This window comes from Protopterus annectens, chromosome 2.part0 (genome assembly GCF_019279795.1).
Source record: "Protopterus annectens isolate FY-2018-M chromosome 2.part0, PAN1.0, whole genome shotgun sequence".
Taxonomy (NCBI): Eukaryota; Metazoa; Chordata; order Ceratodontiformes; family Protopteridae; genus Protopterus; species Protopterus annectens.
This window is the reverse complement of record NC_056728.1, coordinates 243,304,598-243,332,249: the sequence shown is the minus strand read 5'-3', so window position 1 is coordinate 243,332,249 and position 27,652 is coordinate 243,304,598. Positions and strand designations below refer to the sequence as shown.

The 27,652-nt window shown below is 41.3% G+C and overlaps 2 protein-coding genes across 4 annotated transcripts in view; one reads left to right on the top strand and one right to left on the bottom strand.

Moving 5' to 3' along the window:
* LOC122793047 (serine/threonine kinase 11 interacting protein) overlaps positions 1 to 27,652 on the top strand; it is a 1,659,807-nt gene that overhangs the window by 246,162 nt on the left and 1,385,993 nt on the right. The gene's annotated exons all lie outside the window — the stretch shown is intronic.
* Positions 1 to 27,652, bottom strand: part of CD28 (CD28 molecule) — a 669,313-nt gene that overhangs the window by 637,986 nt on the left and 3,675 nt on the right. The window lies entirely within an intron of this gene.

Here is a 27,652-nt window from a genome sequence, read left to right as displayed (position 1 = left end):
ACATAGCTGAAGAAGGCCTTATGATTGTCTTTTGAATCTATGACAATTTTTCTCTCAAAGTTGGCCTTGGATGATTTTATGAGTGCTTGTATTTTTTTACTAATAATGATCAAAGGTGTCTTCTCTTTTATGGATTTTGCTCTATCATGTAACAGCTTTCTCCTCTTATTGTAAAGTTTGTTTATGGCTGGGGTCCACCAGACTGGACGTTTGCCCTTGGTGGAAAGAGTCTTGGTTTTATTAGGGATTGCCTGATCCATGCAGTCCTGGATGTGTTCGTAGAAGGCATTTGTAAGGGCTTCCGCAGCTTGGGTTGTGGTTTCCACTAGCTCGGGGGCCTTGAAGGATACCACATCAGTCTTGAGTAGTGTGAAGCTTGCTTTAGAGAAGTTCTTCACTGTGGTCTTTTTTGTTTGGGGTGGGGGCGGGATGTGGATATCCAGTGAGATTAGTTTATGATCTGATCTCACCAATAAGGGATATACTTCCGGTGTGGAGCATTTTGTCCCCATGTTTGTGATGATGAGATTTAGTATATTTTCTCCTCTTGTGGGAACGGTGACTAGTTGTTCCATGGCATTTGAATTTATGAACTCCAGGAACCTTTGGGCTAGAAAGTTTGGGCATGAGTAATGTTCCCAGTCTATATTCGGGTAGTTGAAGTCACCCAATATAATGGTGTTTGGAGATACATTTATACCCTCCAGTGTCTTCAGGAAGGCTGTGTGGGGTTCCTGAGTTTGAGAGGGTGGCCTGTAGCATGCTACAAATTTTAGAGCAGTTTTGCCGATGGTTAATTGCACCTGGATGGTTTCCGATGCTTCGTGCGTTGCCACCAACCTGGAGGTGTGGGTATCCCTGATGAATATGGATACACCCCCTCCTTTTGTGGTGTGGTCTGGGTTTTGGGGACGGAACGCATGATATGAGGTAAAACCTGATAGTGCCAGGATGCTCTCAGGAGCCTTGAACCAGGTTTCAGTCACAGCACAGACATCAATGTTCTCCATACTGAGAAGGGCCTCAAGTGCGTGCATTTTGAGATTTAGACTTCTGGCACTGAGCGGCATTACCCTTAGTTTCTTCCCATTTTTGTTTTCTAGGGTGGTAGGTTTAGAATTTGAGCCTTGCCTAAAAAAGGCACTATGGGGGTGGCAAGAGCCTTAGCCAATATCCGAATCCCAGGGTGACAGGTGCAAGCCGTCCCTTGCGAAGCAGCGTGGCTTGTCAAGCATGTCATCCCAGGCAGACAGACACTGGATCCCCTTTGAATGACACCAGAAATTAAGCCAATTGTTAAAGCTGATCATCTTGTCTCTATGTTGTGGCATCATTCTTGGTGAAGGAAGGATGCTGCTCAGGGTCAGGGTCATACCTGCCTGGGCTACATAATCAGAGAGCTCCTCTATGTCTCTTTTCATGTAGTCCAGGAGGTACATCTCAGGTCGTTCACACCAGCATGGACAATGACTGTGTCATATTTGTACTTGCTGTGGAGTGACCCGAGTGCTTGTGTTATGTGGCGGATTCTAGCGCCCGATAGGCAGCTTACTGTGACCCTCTCCTTGTTCAGCCTGGTGAGTGGGACGTCAGTGTGTCTGACTATGGAGTCACCTATGACAAGTATGTTTGGTGTTGTATTTGGCCTTAAGGGCTGTGACTGCTTTGCACACTGATTTTGTGTTTTGTGTTGCCTGTGGTGTGTCATGAGGTGGCGGTTGCTTGGGTGTCTGCTTTGGAGGCCTCTGCTGTTTAGGTAAATTTTTGCTCAGAGTCTCCGAGTATGTTTTTTTTGTGTTTATGTGTTTGATTCATTGTTGTGATAGCTTTATGTGAGACTGGTTTTGTGGTGTGTGTAGTTGCCTTCTCCTCCTGTCTGGTCTTGCCAGTCCTGAGTTGAGAGAGCTCAGCCTCCAGTTTGGCTAAATAGCTGCATCTCTCGCAAGTATTTGTGTTATGTGGGAGGAGGAGAGGGTTGTCTGTGTACATGAGGCAATTGTAAAATTGCCTCAATATTCCCAGATTCACCAACTGGACAGGAGAGGACGCCAGCATCTGACCCTTCGACATGCTAGAGAAATTAAGAAGTTTGGGGTGTAACTGAATGAGAGAGGACTTAGTAAGGAAGTGGGTACTCCTGGGGGGGGGGGTTCGCTAGTGAGGGACTTTGTATAATACAGAAGTGCTAAGCCTGAAAAGAAGATGCTTTTAAGACAAGTGCTGAGCTTTTTTGAGAAAAAAAAAAAACAAAAAGCTTTTTAGGAACAAGTGCTGCGCTTTTTAGTTAAGGGATATACTGTTTACATTACTAGTAGAACAGTTCTAAGGGAAAAAATGAAGAACAGACTTTATGGAGCCAGAAAATGTTTAACCTTGTTAAACCGGCACTGCCCGATGCTGCTCTAGTGGCAACTCCGCGCTAAAGCACGCTAACGCGTGCTTGATAGCAGGGGCTGGAAAGAGCCAGGAATTGACCCCTACTGGCCAATAAAACTACAGTTTCAAGTCAGTAACCACTCCCACGGGGGGCAGGGGAGCTGCTCAATGTTTTTCACTGCCACTGATCAACAGAGAGACTTTCCTTTAGCCCAGGCAAAAATGGCCTCACAGAAACTTACAAACAGTTCAGAAACAGCAAGCCTGTAACTGAACTTTTTAAAATCTCAGAAAAGTGGGAAAAAAGCAAGATTTTATTTTTTTTTTTTTTTTTCAGAGATAGCAGAGGTTCACAAGTAATATCAAGTTATAACAGTGCAGTAAATGACCCCACACAAGAGTGCTAGGTCAAAGACAGAAAATATGCAAGTTTTGAGAAAAACGATTTTAAAATTAAGTGCAAACAGGAAATTCAGTAAACAGCTTTTGGTTGTGCTCTAAATACAGCTACTAATGCAGAAATCAAGTTTAACAAGCCAGAAAATGCTCAAACTAGGCAACTATGCAGAAAAACTTAGCAAATAAACAGAGAAAAAATACTTAAAATCTCAAAAGTGGCTCCCTTCTTCTCTCAGCGTTTTCTCCTCTTGGTGGGTGCTTCACCAACAGCCAACAAGCCTGAAAAGACGCCAAACCCACGAGGCAACTAGGTTTTAAGAGAGGAAGATGAAGGAGTTTTGGAAATGACCCCTACTGGTCAATAAAACTACAGTTTCAAGTCAGTAACTACTCCCACGGGGGGCAGGGGAGCTGCTCAATGTTTTTCACTGCCACTGATCAACAGAGAGACTTTCCTTTAGCCCAGGCAAAAATGGCCTCACAGAAACTTACAAACAGTTCAGAAACAGCAAGCCTGTAACTGAACTTTTTTAAATCTCAGAAAAGTGGGAAAAAAGCAAGATTTTTTTTTTTTTTTTTCAGAGATAGCAGAGGTTCACAAGTAATATCAAGTTATAACAGTGCAGTAAATGACCCCACACAAGAGTGCTAGGTCAAAGACAGAAAATATGCAAGTTTTGAGAAAAAACGATTTTAAAATTAAGTGCAAACAGGAAATTCAGTAAACAGCTTTTGGTTGTGCTCTAAATACAGCTACTAATGCAGAAATCAAGTTTAACAAGCCAGAAAATGCTCAAACTAGGCAACTATGCAGAAAAACTTAGCAAATAAACAGAGAAAAAATACTTAAAATCTCAAAAGTGGCTCCCTTTTGTAGGTATGTAATATTTATTTAGACTAAAACATATATATGTATGTGTTAATAATGTTATTTTTCTGTTCGGGGCCCATCCAAACTGGTTACAGCTTGCTGTTTGTGTGTATTGACTTGCTGTGTAATCAAGGCCGTGTTTTATGTATTACCCTTCACTGTTGCTGAGTGTTGAGTCTGCTTTTAAGAAGGTAATGATAATTCATTTTATTTGTTTGGGACTGATCGCGTTAGTTACTGCGATCTAGCGTCTTCCAGTATATTATTTTACCTCAAGCCACAAGAAGGGAAACGATTAACAATCAGCATTCAACATAGTGCAGGAATGCATCCTCATTCAATAACGGTAAAACGCAATATATAAATATACCGTTGGAATCCTAAACCAGTATTTTACTCTGCAAGATTGCACAGATCCATGTGAACACTGACGACTGATATGCATAATCAGCCCCATCTTTAAACAAGGTACTATATATTTTTTTAAATATTTCTAAAGGGGTGTCCAACAGTGGTTAGAGTCAGCCTTTAGTTTTCACTGTGTTGCGTTGCCAATCGTACTGTGATCAGTAAAAGGCTGTTGGTGACAAGCCGAAAGTACATTTATTTGTATATATAGTTTGTTCACCCTGAAATCACCATGTGGTCTGTAACAGAGGCTATGGATTGACTTCAAACCCAGTGTGAAAGTTTTCTTGAAAGCTAGTTGTTCAAAATCATACGTTACGAGAGGGGACTTCTTTTCTGCCTATTTATTTTGTGCAAATGTAAGTCTTGCTTTGGATGCTGTGGTCGTATGATTTGTTTTGATACCAGGTGCATTCAGTTGTGTCCTGGGTTGATCTTTGTACATGTATATAAAGAGAGAGCTCTAGTGTTATTTGGTGTTTTTTGTTCCACATGCTGCTTTGAGTTGCAGCAAGGTTGGACACCAAGTTCCCATTTCAGAGAGGTTGCTAGTGCATATTTGAATGGTTCTATCCTTGAGCCAAAGAACTTTATTTTAATCAAAGTTAAATTTATGCTGTCTATCAAGTATGATGCTATGGTACACTGCCTCAAAAGTATGTCATGTGTACAGACCTGACAGTGCATTGAAGGAATTTCTGATACAATGCTGTTGATCACAAATAATACCATAACTGTTTATACGTTTAAACAATTGTTGCTATATTATTTTTTTCAAAAGATTGTAGTGATTAGGCATAAGTTGGAGATAGGTCTGTAATGCTTATTTTTGAGGGTTTGTGGACTTTGGGTAATGGAATACTGGTAGAATGTCTGAATGCAGACAGTACTATACCAGTGGTGTGTGAATATGTGTAACAGGTTCTGCATTTCTTTCTGTTGCTACTTTTGACCTAGCTTACATATACCCCTTAAAATCTCTAAAGCACATACATTTGTGGGATACAATTAGGATGTTTGGTTCTTGTAGTCGTTAGCTCAGTTTACACGTACAAACCCATTTGTCACTACTATTGCTGTAATGCTACAGGAGTTGGTAATATCATTTATAATAGTGTCTGCTTTCTGTAGTCAATGGCAAAATTTCAGTTAGAGTTGAGGCAGTGATTACTAGACAGTTGATTAAAATCAGTAACATTTGTTGTTAACTGTTTTATCCCTTTTCCAAAATAGATTTGGAAATGTCATGAGGGTGTTTGCCTTTGGCAATATTTGTACATTATTCTGCTGCGAATAATGTAATTTTGAGAAATATATTCAATGACTCTAAGTGATGAACTATTGCATTTTGTTAGGGTGTTATAGCAACTGTCTTCATCTCTCTCTTTCTATTCAACGTCGCTCCTCAAGATTCACTAACACTCATGCCTGACTGTCACAGGTCTTCTCTTATACAATCCATCCACCTCTTGGCTCGACACCCTAATTTCCACTTATCTTCTTTCTGTCTCAAATTTTTTTTTGGCTTTCCTGCAGATGTTGACAGACCACCATAATGTGTTCTCTTTGACCTGTTTTGCAATTGGAGCTGCTTTGGCTTCTGCTCTTATGTCTTCATTTCTTTGTCTGTCCCACAGTGGCATCCTACCACCCATCTCAGGCACTTCTTCTCTATGACCTGTAGCTTCCTCAGTTGCACCCAGGTTTCTGTACCATACAATACTACTGGCCGCACCATTGTACACCTTGCTGTTAAATGTCTTTGGCATTCTTCTGTCATGTACTACCCCTGACACTCTGTGCCAGTTGGCTGCAGCCCCTCTGATTCTAGCTTTGATCTCCTCATTCAACCTTCCCTTCTCCTCAACCACCCCTCCCCGATACTTGAAGCTGTTAACCTGTTCTACTCTTTTCCTTTCTATCTCAATTCTCAGCTTTTTCTGACTCCCCCATTTGCTGCCATTAGTTGTCTAATCAGTACTCAGTTTCATAACATGAGCATTCAGATTTTCCTGAATTGCTAGCTGGGACTAATGAGGGAGTTTTTTTTTTTCTTTTTGGGCATAGCCCTTCTTATTTTCAGACATGATTTTTTTTCTTTCTTTTGATGTACAAAATATTTATATGGGTGGTCCACAAAAAGGACTTGTTTTTGGAGTTTGCCCTAAATTTATTTTGTTTTGGTAATGCTATTTCATTACAGTTATTTATGTGCTTGTACAGGGGTTTGATAAATAGTTCTGCATGGGACACGGTGTTCTCTAAGTTTAGAGGAGCTGGGAATTTAGCTTTGCCATCACTTAATATGAGGTAGTTAGCCTTAGAAAAAAGTTTTTAAAGGTTCTGAGGTTTGATGGGACTTCGGGCTTTCTCTTTATTTCAAGGGTAACCTCTGTATATAAACTGATCTAATATTGAAGACAATACAGCTGGGAGGGGTGCAACATTCCCTCATTTGTGAGAGCCAGATCCAACATATTCACACTCCTAGTACATATGCAGACTAGCTGTTAAGAGTGTTTGCAATGACAAAATCAAGGAATCTTTGAGCCTGTATGTAAGTGGATGTATATGTATCCCAGTTTATGATGAGATGGTTGAAATAGCCCATGAATGTGGTGTTGGGCTAAAAAGTGAGGGATTCCAGTGCATTCAAGCACATGTGCTAATTCAAGTGAACCGGCTTTTTCCCAAGGGGAGATGACTACACATTTTTGGGCATAGGGCCATGGTTCTGACACCAGTCGTTGGTGTTATTGATGCCTTTCTGTAGGATGTCAGCATCACGTGGGTAGTTAATAATAGCTCCCAACTAGCAATCTGCGAACTTTGTCAGCCAGAGTCCCTTCATGTTGCCCTGGACTTGAGAGAAGTAGATATGAAACAGGAAAGGACCCATGACTGAACCATGTGGGATTCCACTCGTCTCTGGTCGGCAGTCTACTTTGGAGTCAGCTGTTTTCACATTGTGGGTTCTTTCTGTGAGCCAGTTTGCAACCCACCTAGTGATACAGTGGTTGATGCCTAGCTTAGTGAGTTTTTCTATGATTCCTGAGTGGGCAATGGTATCAAAGGCCTTGGCCACATCAAGGATAGGCTGTATGAACAACCCATAGCTAGGTACTATGCAATCTCCCCGAGGGCATTTATAAGCCTAGCCAGAGTGTGTTGGCTTTCGCCGCCCCATTGATTAATTAACTGAGCCTCTGGCAAGCAAAGCTAATGAAGTGATCTCAGGGATGTATTTTCTGTTAGCCATCCACTCGTCAAGGTTTCTCTTGAAGAATGTTAGTGAGGGGCTCAGCCTAATGCAGTTAGGAATTTTGTTCCAAAGCATGGGGAGTCTGTGACAGTAATCTATCCCTCCAGCATGTTCTATTTATTGTTGTGGCGAGGTTTAGCTCACTAGAGCCCGTGGCTCGCAGTGACTTGGACTACTTTAGGTGGAGCATGTCCATCAGTTCTGAGTTGGATATGGCTAAGTCAGGCAGAGATCACCTCTGAATAAGCGATATAGCATTGAGTACAGCCGGAGTTTTTTCGGTCGGACTGCAAATAACATATGTTTAAGGCTATTAATCCTCTTGGTGAGGTAATTTTGTGGTCTGTACAGTTGTTGGAAGTGTCTTGTGAGGTACATCCCAAATGGGGCATTGTACTGTATGATGGGTCTGCTGAGTGATGAGTAGAGGGGCACTATAACCTCTTTATTTCTAGATGTGAACCCTTTAGTAATTAGATGGGCCACATAGAAGGATTTCCTAACTACTTTGGCAATATGATTTTCAAAGGAGAGATTACTATCTACCTGGGTCCCCAGATCTCTTATTACCTGTTCTGTATTAAGGGGCTGCCACCTATGTGGTAATGCGTGGGTGTTTTTTCCCAAATGGGATGACTATGCATTTTTGGTCATTTAGCTTGAGGCCATGATTGTGACACCAGGTGTCTATCTCATTAAGGCCCTTTTGGAGGATGTCCATGTCAGCTGTAGAGTCAATTATGGCTCCCAGTTTGCAGTCATCTGTGAACTTGGTTAGCCGTAATCCTCCTGTGTTTGCCTCTACTTCTGAGAAGTATATGCACAGTAGGGGTCCCAGGACCGAGCCTTGTGGGACCCCACTTGTGACTGGTTTAGAGTCAGACCGGGAGCCCGCTATTCTTACCGTGTGAGTTCTGACTATAAGCCAGTTGGCAACCCATCTCATGATGTAGGGGTTTATGTTCAGGCTGGTGAGTTTTTCTATAACACCCAAGTGGGTAATGGTGTAGAAAGGCCTTGGTGAGGTCAGAGTAGGCTGTGTAAACCTCCTTTCCCTCATCTATGGCCTTGGTGACTGTCTCGAAGAAGTCAACCAGGTTTAGTAGGCATGATTTGGGTCGATGCAAGTGTTTGGAGGCTCCCAATGTCTTTGCTAATGAGTTCCATGATGATGCGCTCCATAGCCTTGTAGACCAGGCTAGTCAGGCTTATGGGGCGATAGTTATCAGGGTCATTTGTGGCCCCTGCTTTGTGGAATGGAATAACCATTGCTGTGCGCCACTGTATGGGCACGTAGCCTGTGGAGAGGCTGAGGTTTAACAGCGTGTTTAGGTGGGGGGGTAGTTCGTGCCATCCATTCCCTATTGCAATACTAACAGCTTATCATTTTATTGTTCCCTGGCAGCAGATATTGAATTTGTAGAGGAATTACTTGAATATAAACTTTTTTGCTAGCAACAACCTTATAATTAGTTAGTCAGAAGTCTTTGACGTGGAATTATTCGGATGACTTGTACTTAAGCATAGAATGCATTTTGACTGATATTGGTGGGTTGTACTGACTGAGGTTTTCAGTGGCGTTTTGTGGTTTAAATGTTGGGAACTGGGCGGTTTTGGCATTGGTTCATTTGTTATGTTTCTTTGCTTACTGGCTATAAATTTAAACAAACACTCTAACAGGTGTTGGATTACAACAGGGATTATAATGTCATTATGTATTTAAATTTAATACATTCACGAAGGGGAATTGAACAGAATATGCATGATCCACATAATGTGTCCAGGAAGGAAAACGTGCTACTGGCCAGATGCATCCTCTGTAAATGACTTTTTTAATGCTGTTTAAATGCATGTGATTTTGTAAGTCATACAAGTTTGACTGCTACGTCTGTTTTCATTGTGGTAATGTACTGCTGTGTGTAGCAAACGTCGGACTGGTTGTGATGGAAAATTCGATATAAACATTTTTAATTAAATCCAAGATTCTGTAATCAGTGTAGAAATAAAGCAGTATGTACACTGTGAGTTATGGTCAGAGTTTATGGCAGCTTAGGAGAAATAGGCAAATTGGACACAGTGAATGGCTCTGTGCTGATTGGGCTGAGTGTGGGAGGGATGACCCGCACGCAACATATGCATACCAACAGCATTTTGTTTACAAACAAAGCACCAGTGATATTCATGGTAAATGCAGAAACATCCTTTTTTTTGTAAGTGAAATCAGCATGTTTTAACCTTCCCATGACCTTGCTAGTTGGTAGTGAGTTGTTACTATGGGTTCTACATGTTGGCCATTTGTTGGTATCCCACAATTACATTGGAGTGGGTGGGGTTACGTAATTATGTATGTAAATTAGATGTTAATCAGCATACAGATTTGTACCTATTTTGCATGGGCCTTGTCCAGCATTTTGATATTTCCAGGTTGAGAGGTATGTAAACTTCGATTGTGCTTACTGCAGTATGCGTGGAAGTTATTGCGCTCGAAGCAGGGGCTCACCTCCTAGCAGCCATTGATTTGTTTTACTAACAGTCAGTACCAGGCATAGTGCAGAAAGGGCTGCAACTTTATTGGTGTGATTTTTTTTCTTTTCGTGGTGCATCCGAGTTGAGTTGTATTTTAGTGACTCTAAGGAGAGGGCTCTGTGAGAACCAGGGAACGGCCATGTGGGTGGAAGGAACTCACACTTGTTCACTTGAAGTGTAGGACGTAGTCGTCGTACATGAAGGGGAAAGTAGTATCAGTGCTTATATTCTCAGATCTATTGCCTCAGTATCTTGCTTATTTTATTTTAGCACTATATTTGCTGCTTATAAACGTGGACCGGTCCAGAGACCTACATAGTAGCCCTCAATCCTGTTTGTACTCTGAGTACTGTTTGGGTAAAAGCAGCCTGAGGTCATTGTTGACTCCTCTTTGGTATTGGCTGTAGTTGTGGTCAGTGTATTATTCACTGGGATGTTTTCCAATGTTTCTTTTACAGGTTGTAGAACACTTGTTACTGTATGTATTTTTAGGTATGAGCTGCTCTAGCCACCAGATACCACGTGTTTTGTTGTTGTACCACAGCTACACTTAGCAAATTGTGTCAGCAAAAAATTGAAAGGGTTTAGGATTGCATAAAAAGTGCATAATCACTGCTGATTGTTTTTTGTCCTTTCTGCAAGGCGGTAGCATCTCGGGACATAAAATTACCAGTCTTTGAAGCATAATTGGGAAGAATAAATTAGGATATGCATAAAAAAATGGAGAAATGTTCTCTTCTGCTTTGCAAAAATGGTCTGTGCTTGTTTTACTTTTAGCAGTAGGAAGCAGTTACCTCATGTGCATTATAGCGCAAACTCGTCCCCAGTGGGTATAATGTATTTTCAGCTTCTCATTTTTCATATTATGTGATGGTTCGTACATTGTAATGACCAAGCAGGACATTTTTTTAATGTGAACTGGAAAATGCAGTTTCCTGAAGCCAGTACTTCTGGTGGCAGATTATCAGGTAAAGATTGCGATAAGTAAGAATTCTTACAAGGACAAGGAGGGAAAAGCTTTATAATGTATGTGTTCACATTTACCTGTTATTTTGAAGCAGGCCCCTGTAACTCTGAGTAAGAGGAAAAGGTCAAGGCAATAGTGTTGCCTGGTGTTCTGGCATGCATAGCAATTTTTAGAGCTGGTGCATTATCTGGGCAGTGTAGGGAGTGGTTTCATCACTTTTAAGCAGTTATGATGAATGCTTTTTTAGCACTGTCTACATCTCATGTACTCTGATATAGCACTTTTTATTATACATAGTACCCCACCGGCCAAAAAAAACATCACACCCCCCGAAGTCTTTTCAAACTCAACTACATAAAGTTTTTGTCTATTCCTTCTAGCATGGCGATGGATCAGTTGCTAGTGTCTTCTCCTGCTCAGCTGGGAAATCTGGGAATATTGAGGCAATGTTACAATTGCCTCATGTACACTGACAACCCTCTCCTTCTCCCACAAAACACAAATACATGCGAGAGATGCAAATACATAGCCAAACTGGAGGCTGAGCTCTCTCAACATAGGACTGGCAAGACCAGACAGGAGGAGAAGGTAACCACACACACACACACACACACCACAAACCCAGTCTCACATAGTACTATCACAACTTCAAATCATACACATAAACACACAAAGACATACTCGGAGGCTCTGATCAAAAATCAACCAAAACAGCAGAGGCCACCAAAGCAGACACCCAAACAACTGCCTCCACAGGGCACAGCACATGCAACACATAGACCACAGAGTCAGTGTGCCAAACAGTCACAGCCCTTAAGGCCAAACACAATGCCAGAAACACTCGTCATAGGTGACTCCATAGTCAGACACACTGATGTCCCGCTCACCAGATTGAGTAAGGAGAAGGTCACAGTAAGCTGCCTATCGGGCGCTAGAATCCGCCACATAACGCAAGCACTCAGGTCACTCAACTGCAGGTACAAGTATGACTCAGTCATTGTCCATGCTGGTGTGAACGACCTGAGACGTACCTCCCTGGACTAAATGAAAAGAGACATAGAGGAGCTCTCTGATTATGTAGCCCAGGCAGGTATGACCCTGACCTTGAGCAGTATCCTACCTTCACCAAGAATGATGCCACAATACGAAGACAAGATGATCAGCTTTAATAATTGGCTTAAACTATGGTGTCATTCAAAGGGGATCAATGTCTGTCTGCCTGGGATGACATGCTGGACAAGCCACGCTGCTTGCAAGGGACGGCTTGCACCTGTCACCCTAGGCTTCCGGATTTTGGCAAAGGATCTTGCCACCCCATTGTGCCTTTTTAGGCAGGGCTCAAATTCTAAACCTACCACCCTAGAACACAAAAAGGAAAAAACTAAGGGTAATGCTGCTCAATGCCAGAAGTCTCAACCTCAAGATGCACGCACTCGAAGCCCTTCTCAGTATGGAGAACATCGATGTCTGTGCTGTGACTGAAACCTGGTTCAAAGCTCCTGAGAGCACCCGGCACTATCAGGTTTTACCTCATATCATGCGTTCCGCCCCAAAATCCGGACAACACCAAGAAAGGAGGGGGGGGTGTCCATATTCATCAAGGACACCCTCACCTCAAGGTTGGTGGCAACGCATGATGCATCCGAAACCATCCAGGTGCAATTAACCGTAGGCAAGACTGCACTGCAGTTCGTAGCCTGTTACAGGCCACCCTCTCAAACTCAGGAACCTCACACAGCTTTCCTGAAAACACTGGAGGGGATAAATATATCTCCAAACGCCATCATACTGGGTGATTTCAACTATCCAAATATAGACTGGGATCACTACTCAAGCCCCAACACTCTAGCCCAAAGGTTCCTAGAGTTCATAAACTCAAATGCCATGGAACAACTAGTCACCATCCCCACAAGAGGAGAAAACATACTAGATCTCATCATCACAAACATGGGGTCACAATGTTCAACACCAGAAGTATACCCATCATTGGTGAGATCAGATCATAAACTAATCTCACTGGAAGTCCACATCCTGCCCCCACCCCAGATAAAAAAGACCACAGTGAAGAACATCTCAAAAGCCGACTTCACACTCCTAAAGACTGGTGTGGTCTCTTTCAAGGCCCCCGAGCCAGCGGAAACCATTACTCAAACCGCCGAATCACTCACAAATGCCTTCTACCAGCACCTCCAGGACTGCATGGACCAGGCAATCCCAAACAAAACAAAGACTCTTTGTACCAAAGGCAAGCGTCCAGTCTGGTGGACCCCAGCCATAAACAAGCTTTACAACAAAAGGAAGAAGCTACTACAAGATAGAGCAAAATCCGTAAAAGGGAAGACACCCCTGATCATTATAAGTAAAAAACTGAGATCTCTCATAAAAGCATCCAAGGCAATTTTTGAGAGAAAAATCGCTAAGGACTCAAAAGACAATCATAAGGCCTTTTTTAGCTATGTTAGAAACCTGGGAGGAAACTCCCAGATATGCTCAGAATTAGTTCAAAATGACGTAAAAATCACTGAACCTACAGACATTGCCAACATACTGGCTGTGACAGGTTCAGTGCAAATTCCCCCCCCTCCCCCCCAAAAGGAGAGATATCTATACCAGAGGATTGTAGTCCCCCAAACATCTCAAATGCTCAGGTGAGAACTGCTATCTCCAAGGCAAAAAACACAGCATCCATGGGACCAGATGGTGTCCTAGGTTGTGTGCTCCACGAACTCAATGAGGAATTAAACCCGCAGCTAGGGCAGCTGTTTAATCTTAGCCTCACCTCAGGATACGTACCCAAGGAGTGGCGTACGTCAACAGTGGTCCCACTTCATAAAGGAGGCGCCTCCATCGACCCCGGAAACTACCATCCCATCAGCTTGACAAGCCTGGTCTGCAAGGCTATCGAGAGGATCTTAATGGAACTCATAAATAAAGACATAGGGGACTTGCAGACTTTGGATCCAACCCAGTTTGGCTTTGTCAAGGGCAGATCATGCCTTTTAAACTTGGTTGACTTCTTCGAAACAGTCACCAAGGCCATTGACGAGGGCAAGGCAGTCCACACAGCCTACCTCGACCTGGCAAAGGCTTTCGACACAATACCCCACTCGGGTATCATTGAAAAACTCACCAGCTTAAAGGTAAAACCATATGTCACTAGATGGGTTGCAAACTGGTTAAGTGACAGAACCCACAGGGTCAGAGTTGCTGGCGCCATGTCAGACTCCAAGCCTGTCACAAGTGGCATCCCACAGGGCTCAGTCCTGGGCCCACTTTTGTTCGGCATCTACTTTTCAGAAGTACAAGCAAACACAGGAGGATTATGGCTGACAAAGTTTGCAGATGACTGCAAACTGGGCACCATAGTTGAAAACCCATCTGACACAGACATCCTACAGAAGGGTCTCATAGAAACGGATAACTGGTGCCAGAACCATGGCCTAAAGTTAAACGCCAAAAAATGCATAGTCATACCATTCGGGAAAAACAAGGTTACCCCTAGTTACCATGTAGGTGGCAATCCACTAAGCACAGAAGAGGTTATCAGGGATCTGGGGACTCAGGTTGACAGTGGCCTTTCGTTTGACACTCACATTGCCAAAGTAGTTAGGAAGACCTTCTACATTGCCCACCTGATCATGAAGGGATTCACATCTAGATCAAGGGAGGTCATCGTTCCCCTGTACTCATCACTCATCAGACCAATGATTGAGTACAATGCCCCATTCGGAATGTATCTGACCCGACACCTGCAGCAATTGGAAAGGCCCCAAAAGTTCCTCACCAAAATTTATTTATTTTATTTTACATTTGTTGACCGGGCTAGTCCAGCTGGATAATTTCCATTTTCAGTGGAGGCCCGGGGAGAAAAGCTCCACAGATTAAAACAAGGTTATAGAGATTAAACAATTACAATAAATGTCTGAGACACAGACAGTGAGCAACAATGCATACATATTAGTGTAGATAGAGTAATAAAAAACACATAGTACTATCTACGTATTGAGAAAGGCATTAATTGTTTACAGTACAATTATATGAGAATAGGGTAATTACATATTTTAAAATGTATATACATACTTATAGAAGACAATGTTTGTACTATTTTTTTTTTTTTTTTGTGAACAGTAGTAACAGTACAGTCGTACAGTCATTAAGTCATTTGTGAACACAGAGAAAGATTGCAGTTTTGAAATAAGGAATTATGATAGTAAAATGAAGAAAGTAGATTAGTCTGGATTGGTACAAGGCAAAGCCAGAAGTTGCTCAGATGTAAAAGAAGTTGTTTCTTAAAAAGATGAAAGGAGCCAAGAGAGGTAATGTGTGAGGGGAGATTATTCCATATTTTGCCTACTGAGTTGGAGAAAAGGCAGTTACCTGCAGAATTTGTGATCCTAGTTGTGTTGACTTGTAGCTTCTCAGCGGAGCGAATAGGATAAAGGGTCTCAAAAATATATGTCTTATGCTGCCCGACTGAAGGAACTCCAGCTATATTCAGTCGCTTAACGTCTGCTCAGAGGTGACCTGTGCTTGACATACAAGGCCATGTCCAACCCGGAATTAATGAACATGCTTCACCTCAAAAAATCTAAATCCATCAGAACTACAAGGGCAAGAGACTTAAAACCTCAACACAGCTATTAATAGGACGTGCTGGAGGGACAGATTCATCACCCAGAGACTCCCTATGCTGTGGAACAAAATCCCAGTACATGTGAGGCAGAGCACCTCGCTGGCCTTGTTCAAGAGAAATCTTGACCAATGGATGGGAGATCGCAGGTATACCAGGGATAACCTCGGTGTCACTGCTTGCCAGAGGCACAGCAAAATAATGGGCATAGTATCCTTCAAACTAAAGGGGTGGCGAAAGCCACAAAACTCTGGGCTAGGCTTATAAATGCCCTAGGGCAGTTAGCTTAGTATGAACCTATGAACCCACAATCCTCATGTTCATTTTTTACATTTCGTTGTTATATAATGCACGAGATAGTAAGGTTACCGGGTTAATTTTTAACAGTCTGCAATGGGAGCATTTTCATAATTATTTATATAAGTTGCTTATGATAAGGATGTCCATGTGCCATGACTAAAATTATTTTGGCTTTAAGACAGTATGAACATGATTTTGCATTTTAGGCTACTTACATTATCAGTAATTGTTAGTTTTTTTTTTTTTTATGATGTCTGGCATAATTTTCGCTACTTAATGGTATTATACAAACAAGTTTATTTCAGCTCTGTCATAGATATTAGGCAACCCATTATTTATACTACCAGCATCACTTTTTAAGTATTTAAGTACTTAAGACAGAGGTGGTATGTTTCACAGCCCCCACACTAAAGAATAACACTGCCCAAGATGCAGAAACCTTTACAAATGCACTCTATGAGCACCTACAAGGATGCATGGATATAGTGCCATCCCTAGCAAAACCAAGACTCACTCCCCTAAGAGAAGGAAACCAGTCTGGTGGACCCTGCCATAAACAGGTTATACAATAGAAGGAGAAAACTAGTTCAGAAAAAAAAGCAAATCCCAAGAAGGAAAGACATCCCTGATCAGTATCAGTAAGAAACGAAGGTCCCTCATAAAATCCTCCAAGGCTAACTTCGAAAGAAAAACAGCCAAGAATTCGAAAGATAACCATAAAGCCTTCTTTAGCTATGTCAAGAATCTAAGTGGAAACTCGCAGATATGTTCTGAGCTAGTACAAAATAGCACAAAATATACTGAACCCACTGATATTGCCAACATCCTGGCAGATAGATTCAGTGCAAATTTCACCCTCCTCTCACCCCCAAAAGGGCCCACAACAACACCGGAAAAGTGTAGTGTCCCAGAAATCACAGACGCACAGGTGAAAACAGCCCTTTCAAAAGCCAAAATCACAGCGTCAATGAGGCCAGATGGTGTCCCAGGCTGCATCTTGCACGAACTACAGAACGAACTAACCCCCCACCTAAACACACTGTTCAACCTCAGCCTCTCCACAGGCTACGTGCCCATAGAATGGTGCACAGCAACAGTTATTCCGCTCCACGAAGGAGGGGTCATAACTGACACTGGTAACTATCGCCCCATAAGCCTGACTAGCCTGGTCTGCAAAGCTGTGGAGCGCATCATCATGGAACTCATTAACAAAGACATTGGGAACCTCCAAACACTTGACCCGACCCAGTTCGGCTTTGTTAAGGGCAGATCATGCCTACTAAACCTGGTTGACTTCTTCGAGACAGTCACCAAGGCCATAGATGAGGGGAAGGTAGTTCACACAGCCTACCTTGACCTCGCCAAGGCTTTTGACATCATTCCCCACTCGAGAATTATAGAAAAACTCACCAGCCTGAACATAAACCCCTACATCACGAGATGGGTTGCCAACTGGCTTACAGACAGAACTCACACGGTAAGAATAGCGGGCTCCAGGTCCGACTCTAAACCAGTCACAAGTGGTGTCCCACAGTGCTCAGTCCTGGGACCCCTAGTGTTCGGCATATACTTCTTAGAAGTACAGGCAAACACAGGAGGACTATGGCTAACCAAGTTTGCCGATGACTGCAAACTGGGAGCCATAATTGACTCACCGGCTGACACAGACATTCTCCAAAAGGGCCTTACTGAGACAGACACCTGGTGTCAAAGTCATGGTCTCAAGCTAAATGCCAAAAAATGCATAGTCATCCTGTTTAGGAAAAACAAAACACCCATGAATTACCACATAGGTGGCAGCCCCCTTAATACAGAAGAGGTAATAAGAGATCTGGGGACCCAGGTAGATAGTAATCTCTCCTTTGACAATCATGTTGCCAAAGTAGTTAGGAAATCCTTCTGTGTGGCTCTTCCAATTACTAAAGGGTTCACATCTAGAAATAGAGGTTATAGTGCCCCTCTACTCGTCACTCATCAGACCCATCATAGAGTACAATGCCCCATTTGGGATGTACCTCACAAGACACTTCCAACAGCTTGAAAGACCACAAAAGTACCTCACCAAGAGGATTACTGGTCTCAAACATATGTCTTATGCAGCCCGACTGGAAAAACTCCAGCTGTACTCACTGACATATCGCTTACTCAGAGGTGATCTCTGCCTGACTTACAAAGCTATGTCCAACTCAGAATTGAAGGACATGCTCCACCTAAAGAAATCCAAGTCACTGCGAGCCACTCGCTCTAGTGAGCTAAACCTCACCACAACAATAAATAGAACAGGCTAGAGGGATAGATTCCTGTCACAGAGACTCCCCATGCTTTGGAACAAAATTCCGAACTACATTAGGCAGAGCCTCTCACTAACACTCTTCAAGAGAAACCTTGACGAGTGGATGGGTAACAAAAAATACACCCCTGGGATCACTTCATTGGCTCTTCTTGACAGAGGCTCAGTTAATTAATCAATGGGGCGGTGAAAGCTGACACATTCTGGCTAGGCTTATAAATGCTCTTGGGCAGATAGCCTAGTACCTACCTATGAACCTATTCAGTTGGCACAAAGCCTGATGTGAGGCTATGATTGAACATGTTGCTTAGGTGGGGAAGCAGTTCGTTCTGAATTTTCATGTAAAGTGCAGCCTGGGATGTTGTCCGGTCCCATGGATGCTGTGTTTTTGGCTTTAGAGACTGCAGCTTTTACCTGCATAGTTGTGATTACTGCAACCAAGAATTCGTCCTGTATAGATATGGGCCCTTTAGTGGGTGAGAGGCAGGTTAGGGTGGCACTGAACCTATCTGCCCAGATGTTGGCAATATCAGTTGGTTCTGTAATTTTCATGCTGCTGTGTATCGCTTGCATACTCCTCTGTTGTATTTGCACCAGATACTGCTAGTGTGCACTGCGGGAATAGAAAGATTAAAACATTACCCTGGTATCAGAGGTGGCAGTGCAACATATTCGTAGTGGCCTATCATGAGAGTAGCTCTAAGCAAGCACCATGTGAAACCTGAACAAGCACCTAGAATAATTCATTGCAGCTTCCACACCTTAAGTCTGAAAATGAATTCACATATTCACATGAACAGGAGTAGCTGCATATTGATGGATAAAGGTGTATGGGCATGTCGGGTGATTACTAAACTGCAAAACTGGTATGTAATGGTGGGGATATTTGGAAGGCATGAGCAAACACGCCAGTATATTACAGCCATAGCACCAATTGCACTGGAGGCTGGTCACTAGATTTAGTAAGGGATTTTGTCCATGCACAAATATTTCAAAAGTGATTCTTTGCAGTGGCATCCATTATCTGATTCAAGGTAAATTAACCTTGATGTCCTTTATTAAAAAAAATAAAAAATAAAAAATTACTTTGTGATAAATTACTTTTGGACACAAGAAAAAGGAAGGGGAAAATGTAGCAATGTGGTTTGTATGTACAAAGAGAAATCCAGGGACACTGCAAAAGTTTTTCTTGCAAACCAACCAGTGGAGTAAAAACATATGTAGGCAAACACTGCATGCCAACACACTTTGCACATGTAAATCTCAATTTTTAACAAGGTGGAAGCATGAAGTGATACCATAACACTTAAATTAATAACTATCTAAACTGGTTCATAGTCTAAAAGTTTTATTCTTTAGCTCCTTGGTGCAATACATTACAGGAGCTGCTACATAAAATGGATGTGAATGCATTCAAGTAAGGCTATGGCTATAGTGCAGCAAAAAAAAATGTCCCCTCTAACAAAGGAAATGCTAGAGCAAAGATTAAATTACATGAGACAAGCACCCTGCTGAGATTTTCTAATCAATGGAATTGCCAGGTCAAATTCCCCTCAGGACTTTGACAGCTAGGGAAGGTAAGTGTTATGGGGGAGGGGAGAAGTAAATGGACTGGAATTCATTGTCTCACAAATTAGTGCCATTTAAACTAAATTAGAAAAAAAGGCAGCAGTAAACTGCACTTTGAATGTGTTCTGTGACATTTGCACTGTTTCTAAGTAGTCATTCAGCAGCAGGGAATGTTACTTACACTGTTCTATTTTACTCAGTACTTTTTACGCATGCAACATCTATGAAGTGACAGGAGCTTTAGACAAACGGAGGCCTGCATGATGTAACATTTTTGAGCCAAACAATGAATTCTGGGATACTGAATGGCAACCTGATTTATCCAAACCACGTCAATATGCTAGCCTCCATGTGGTCAGAGTCTGGAATTACATATAAAAATATTTAAAATCCTGAAAGCAATCCCAGACTGCTGTTAAAGTGTAGGAAACATCATGCCATGATGAATTAAACATGTTTTTTGAGTCTGTGAGTGCGGTACTCCTTTAAGTCACCAGATTTAAAAAGCAAATCAACAAACAGGAGGGTGGGTAGGAAACACAGCAGGGAATCTCCAGCAGTGCTTTAGTTTATGCAGGCTTCAAATTTTTTTTACACTTTGACAGTGGCCCAAAATTTCACTAAATATTTAAGTGTCACTCAAAAGACAATTTAACCAATGAAAAAAACATGTGAAATGAGCAGCCTAGATAATTTGTGTCCACCTCACACAGAGAGCAAAAACACCAGGCCAAGCAGATTTCTTAAAACAGAAAACAAAATGGAGCAGGTAACAGAAAGATGGTTAAGACTTTGATTTACATTTTCATTAATTGCTTTTTTGGTAGCCACCAGAATTAAACTTAACAAGGCATTACCCTATCTAGGCAGTTCTGATCCTGTATCCCAGCTCAAAAAAGTAATTTTATTAGTTACACTAATTGGCACGTCCAGTATTCCTGACAGAGTACTTAGTAGGGAATTTTGAAAGTCTGCCAATTCATTACACTTTCAGAATATGTGCTCACAGGTACCTCTTTCTTCTCCAATACATCTCCAACATTTGCCATCTACCTGAGGAAAAATTATACGGAGTCTACTTGGAGTATATGTGTGGGTACACAGTTTATAGCTGTAGCCTTTGTTTTATATTTTATATCACGAAAAAAAAAAAACAGAACTGTCTCAATGTCCTCTTCTGGTTCTATCAGGTACAAAATAATGTCATTTGCAAATTAAGTCAACTTTTCTTGAACACAACACCAATTATATCCTTGTATTTCTGAGTCCCTTATTTAATGATTTGATGACACAGGGAAGTTAATACTAGGAGTTTCTAAGACTTTTCAGCCCCCCCCCCAAAAAAAATAAAACCCCTCAAATCCTTGTTTTCTTTTAAAACCAGAAGAAACAATGGCCACCTCCTCAAGCCAAACAGGGAATAAAAAATAAATGACAGGAAGGTAATAAGAAACAAGTACCTTTTCAGAAAGTGGGAAAGCCCAATACTTCAGAATGACCATGCCAGAATTATTTCCCCTTCCCAACTCATCCCACTCATATCTCTTTAAATCTGTCACAGAAACTGGCTCTTTGCATTCACCTTGGCAACAGATTATTTCAGACTCTTAGATGCTAAAAGTGATTCAGGATGGCAACAGCTGGCTCTGGATACAAATAAATCCTTTCAGGGGAGTTCCTCCCCTTCCTTGGAAGCAGAGTTTTTTCCAAAGCCTCTTCAGCATTTACTCACCCTAGTAGCCATAAAACCCAGTGCCTTTATATCAAAGGGAAAGGCTTCTATACCAAAATATTTATTTTACCAAAGAAAGAGACTTTTTGGAGACCAGTTCTAGATCTTTTTTTTCTAAATTTTTAAAAGTACCTAAATTCAAGATGTTGACCCTTCAGAATCTTTTGCCTTACATCTCCCAAGGGAGTTTTAGTAAAATTACATCTAAAGGATGCACATTATCACATTCCCATATCCACAGGCTTCAGTAAATTTTTCAGTTTTTGTGTCTGTGTCACATTATCAGTTTTCTGCATTAACCACTGCATTATCTACAATATCTGCAATATCTACAGTTTTCACAAAGTGTTTAGCTGCAGTCATAGCTCATTGCAGAATCAATGGCATTCACATATTTCATTATTTAGAGGACCTACTTATTTTTGCAGAGTCTTTTCCCAGATGTCAAAAGTCCTGTGACACCCGTGCACTGGCCCAGCAATCAAGGAGCCTCAATCCTCACCACTAACACCAGTGACGGGCGTCCATATAGGGAAAGGATAATAAATACACACACAGTAAAGTAGAATTTCCCTTAAAAGCACACCAAGATCACAGTCAGTCTGGGGCTGGTTTCTCCCTTTCTCTCCAGGTCCCCAATAAGACTCCACACTGGCACAGCTGTAGGGTCCAGATCTTAGCCTAGTGGGCAAGCTAAAACCTCCAGCACCCTCTCTGTCCAACCAGTGCTTTGTGTCGCTGCCCAAGTAGCTGACACACACACACTTTGAGATAAGAGTTATATACAACCACACAGACATTCCTGGGGAAGGCTGGCACAGGTTCTCCAGCTGTGGCCCTTTTACCCAGACTATACGGTAGTACCACTTGCCACCACCCACTAATATTTATCAGCTACTAAAAGGCCCTTATGAAAGGGTGTCCAGTTATTACTGTGCAATATTATTATCCACATGGTAAGTGCAACTGAACAGTCAAGGCTTATTGGAGTGGCTTGGCCAGTATCACTATGTACATGCAATGTACTCTAGAGCTTAAATTATCTCTACACAAAACAGCCACAGTTGAAAGGTTTAAAAAGTATTTAACAATAATAAAAACACAAAACAATACTTCTTACTACACAGTGCTAGTCAAGAGTTCAGAGATCACAGGGAAATAGTTAAAATAATACAGTAGAAAAGTTCTGACATCAATACAGAAAAAACGAATCCAATCTTCCTATTTCTTAGCTATTTCTAAGAGAAAACACAGTTCTAAAATAAACTTACATATAGAGCATAGGCAGTGCTGGTGAGTTGGATGTTCTCAAGACAAATGCTAGATGCCCTCATTCTTTCTCTCCTTAAATTGATAACACAGTACCACTGATTCATTTCAGATTACATCATTTCTTTCTGGTTCCCAGGCTAAGAGAAACTCAGAGGTTAATAGCCCTTTTGATCTTGCAGCTGGTCAGGAAGCCAGATCAATAAGATAAATTATACATGTAAAGTCTAGCCATTAACTCTGGCCTTAAAACATTAGGCAGAATTCCTCCCTCTAGATATCTCTGCTCCGAGTTTTAGATCAAATAATTTCACAATGCTTGACTTATCAGCTTTCTTACAGCAGAGTGCACTGTTGTTGCATTTTTTTCCAGTTCAACATCCAATACAGTCTTTTCACATTTAAGACAACAAGCCTGTGGCTTACATTAATATTTGCAAATGACAGAATTATCTACAAAATTCTATCTAGCTAGGCTGGCAGCTTTCACCTACCTTCACAAGTCCTTTGAAATGATTTCTTCACTTCTGACCAGTCTAGGATTACAGATAAAATGTCAAAAATAATCTTGCCCCTGCCACTCAGGATTGTTCTCCTGGGTTGTCTTAAAAAAATCTTTCTGACACAGGAAAAGGTGGATTTTATCTAGAAACTTTCCTGAGCTTCTTCAATCAGTCTCAGACTTCTGCAAGACAATTTCACAGGATCCTAGGGCTTTCTGATTGTCAAGATCCCTCTCACCTAGTTACATATGAAAAAAATTCAATGGTTTGTAAAAAAAAAAAAACACATGGATCCAACATCTTCATCTCTGGAATTTCAGATTCTGATGTTGGGCTTTGTAAAAAAGAAACTGCATTAGAGCAAATGACTCTAAATCCGAGTCTCCTATCTTCTCCTCACATCCCAAGCCAATCTGTAATAACAGATGCCTTGGATCTTGTTTGGGGAACAGCTTCTATGGGGTAAAGGGGCAAGGACTATGGAGTTCCTCAGACAGACCGAAAAGCATAAATGTCAAAGAGATGTTGGCTGTGGTCCATGCCTTAAAACCTCTGTGGTATGTAAACAAACAGGACAACACCAGATTGTATCCTGTATGCAGGCTGGCTATGGTATCTTGGAAAGTGGCACTACAATATTCCTTAACCCCACCCCCATCATACTATATCCTGTCAGAGTAAAATATAACACCAGCTATTTGAGAAGGACTAGGAACAGTCCTCACAAATGGAAAATGAATAAGGTGGTCTTTCATGGCAATACATTTTACATGCTTAGCCGAAATGTTGAATGGCAAAATATTGACCACAAGAGGTCAAAACTCAAAATACTGAGAATCTTGACTCACATTCTATGCTGAGAGGCCAAGCCTCCCTGTATCCCCCCATCCCCTGCTAATTTTATTTACAAAGTCAGACACTGCACTACAGTGGGGAAAGAGAAAAAAGAAAACAGTCCCAGCTGTACCACAATCTCTTTGATTTTCTGTTTTCAACCTTTTGTGTTTGATCTTTTGACATTCTGCATTTCCGTTCTAGGAATTGATCCATTTGTGGGGGACACTGCAAATAGATCTATCTACATCCTATCATAACAGACAACTGAACAAATTTTGCTAGAGGACTCCTTGCAAATAAGTCTGGAAAACGGATTGATCTTCTTTCCTATAGTCAGGAATGTTCCATTATGCCTTTCCACCAATATCAATGGTAATTCTGAAGATTCAGAAGGACTTCCCAAAGGTCATTGTGGTGATCCCCTTTTGGACCAGGCAATATTGGTTCTCCATTCTTATGGAATTGACCAAGGGTCATTACGACAAGCTTCCTCACAAACTGAACCGACTCAGACAAGACAAGGGGAGATTGATACACACCCAAATTCAAACCTCTTTAACTAACTGCCTGGATGATTCAATTCTGATTCCTTGTAGGCACCTATTTAAAGAGGACATGCAGTAGGTACAGAAGGAGGCAAGAAAGCCTGGTACTAGGAAATCCTATATGGGTTAGTCAAAAAGATTTTTAAGTTGTTGCCTAGCCAATAACCATGGTCCCATCATGGAGCCTGTGAGTTACTGTCCTCTGGCCTGTCTTATTCGTCTTTCAAGGTATGTCTTGGAGTGTTTCAGAAAATCTGCCCATGGCTCCTCCACTTTTTTTCTGTTTTTTGTGAAATAGTTTCTGAAGAGAGTTCTACGCCAGGTTGTTTCCTTCTTGGGACCTTACCTTTTTACTGGACCTGTTAACTATGTCTAAGTTTAAACCTGCTCATCATGAAGATTTAAAGTTCATTACACAGAAAACTATTCTTATTGTTCTGACATCTTCAAGAAGAGAATCTGTTTTGCAAGTCCTCAGGGTGGGTCATCCCTATCTGTTTTACACAGGGATAGGGTCTAATTAAGAATAAATCCCACATTCATGTCCAGATTGGTTTCAGAGTTTACTTTGAATCAAGCCGTCAACCTCCTGATCTTTTGTCCAGATACTAAGAACCAGGGAGAAAGGATTCTACACACTCTGGATATTCACAGGCAGCTAAGGTACTATCTTGACAGAGCCAAGTCCTTTAGAAAAGCAGATCAACTTATTTCTTTCTTATGTTAGGATAAATAAAGGGCAACCTGTGTCAAAACGGACTATTTTGAGATGGTTGTCCTTGGTTATTGCCTTTGTTATACCTGCCATAGTAAATCAGTTCTAGCCAGTATCAGGGTACATTCTACTATAACCTTGGCTTCTTTGATGACATATTGGAAAGGGGTAGAGTCCGGGGTAGAGTCCAGTAGTATTCTAAAGGCAGCTATATGGTCTTCTCTACATACTTTTACAATGCATTACAAAATGGATTCCTTTTCTAGATCCAAGACAGGCTTTGCTAGGTCTATTCTTTAGGGGTTTCTGGATCCATATACTTTCTTCCTCCAGGCTGAATAGGCTTTGGTAATCAATCCATATAACCTAAAAGCTACTGCAGTACTGAGAATGATTAACGTAGTACAATTGTGTAAGTTGCATTTAACCATAACAGTATATGTTCGAATTTCTTACTGCTGCAATAGTGTCACTCACCCTCTATTCCCTTTCTTGTGTAGTTAGTTGATGGGATATACATTTTTTTACAGTATTACATCTGTTGAAGTTAAGGAGGAGTAAACTTCTTCATGTATGGGCAAGAAAGTCCTGAAAGAAGCCTCACCTTGACTGCTGATGTTCCTCCACAGGGCAGACCAATCAGCAGTCAGATAAAGGTGTGGGAGGGACCAAGAGTTTTTGAAAGCTGATAGGTCATTACTTTCTGGGCGGGATGCAACTCATACAGATTAAAGGCTACTGCAGCAGTGAGAAATTCAAGCAGTTACTGTTACAGCTAAATGCAACTTACAAGACTGCATTTTCTCCTACACTGTCATAAATATAGCCTCATTTCAGTACTTACTTCTGACTTTTTAAGTTTTATATGCTTGATTACCCATTGTTTTTCTGTACATCTTTGTACTAGATGTACTTTGCTTTGTGTTATCTTGTAATTGTATAATGCAGTATTTTGCTGTACTTTGGAGCTTTTGTCCCCAGGGATTATTTGAAAAAGGGCATTCTATTATCCAGTCAGACTATCCTCCTAAATAAATATTAATAAATAAATTAAGCTCCCCTACTCTTTTTTGATAAGGGAATCAAATGAAGTCTCCAAAAGCAGTTAAGGTAATTGTTAAAAACTCAAAAAAATCTGCAGAAAATATTTTTGCCAAACCTTTGAGGAACTCTTTTTTTTTCCTTAAAGGGTGGGCAAGCATCTCCATGTATGACCCCCCCCCCCCAAAAAAAAAAACTTATATATACCAACTCTGAGGCTGCAGAACAATGGAGAAAGATGAAAACTCCACAGCTAGTGAAAGTAGTGTCACTGAACACTCTCTGACCTTTTTACGGTCAACGAAAGTGCTGCTGATGAATTGACAAGAATCCTTTGATAAGTACCACAGGATGCTTTACATCTACCTGAGCTACCACCAGCTAAGGCAGATGGGAACTCATTTTTATTTGTTTGTTTATTTATACTACAGTATGCAATTACAAGATAACACAGGGGTAATGCACTGCTCTCAAAGGATCATTTGCAGGCACAACCTGTGTGAATAGGATTACATAAGAAATGAACAAAACATGGATATGCTAAAAAAAAAAAACAAATATATTTACAGATGCAAGAATATGCTACAACATTTAGTTCAAGAAGCAGTTTACAATGTCAAGACAAGGATGAAAAATGGAATTATGCTTAGCAGAACTTTATGAATAAAATGTAGCCATAATGTCCAAGATGGTTTCTGCTGAAGGGACAGCAGCATATCATTATATAGTGAGGCATGAAGACATTAGAAGAGGCAAGTGAGAACAGTTGCAAGAAAAGATACCATAGGGAAAGACAGAGAAAAAGTGAGAGACACATTCAGTGGAACAAGAGTGGAAAGGAGCAGTGTAACAGAGATGCCAAGAGGAATAAGATGAGTGAGAGGCAGTATATAAGGGGATGACAAGATAGGGAAGGTTGAAATAAAGATAAAGGGGTGCGCAAAAGAGCTGCAGGTTTCATGTAATGTGATCTGAGTGGGTGCAGCTACACTTCGCTTGGGTGAAGAGGTGCTCTTTCAGCTGTTGTCTGAAGTCTGAGTAGAAAATTGAAAATAGAATATGATTTTTACAATTGATTTTTTGCGTGCAAATTGTATATGTATATATTTATACATATTTTTGATTGCCAAATGGACTAAAGTTGATGTATTTCCAGCCCTGTAGTATATTGGATAAAAATCACAGACATAATACTCTACTTAATAATCTGAATAAATAAGAGGTACCACATCATTATACATTTTATTTAAAGTACATAAGGGTTATATTATTATGACAGCTACTAAGTAGGGCAGGACCAGCTCGAATGTCACACTTATGGGGGAAGGGATGTGAATTTAACATGTGTACCAATAACACTTTGTTTTACAGCACAATAAACCACTCCCTTGCCTGATTAAAAAAAAAAAAAT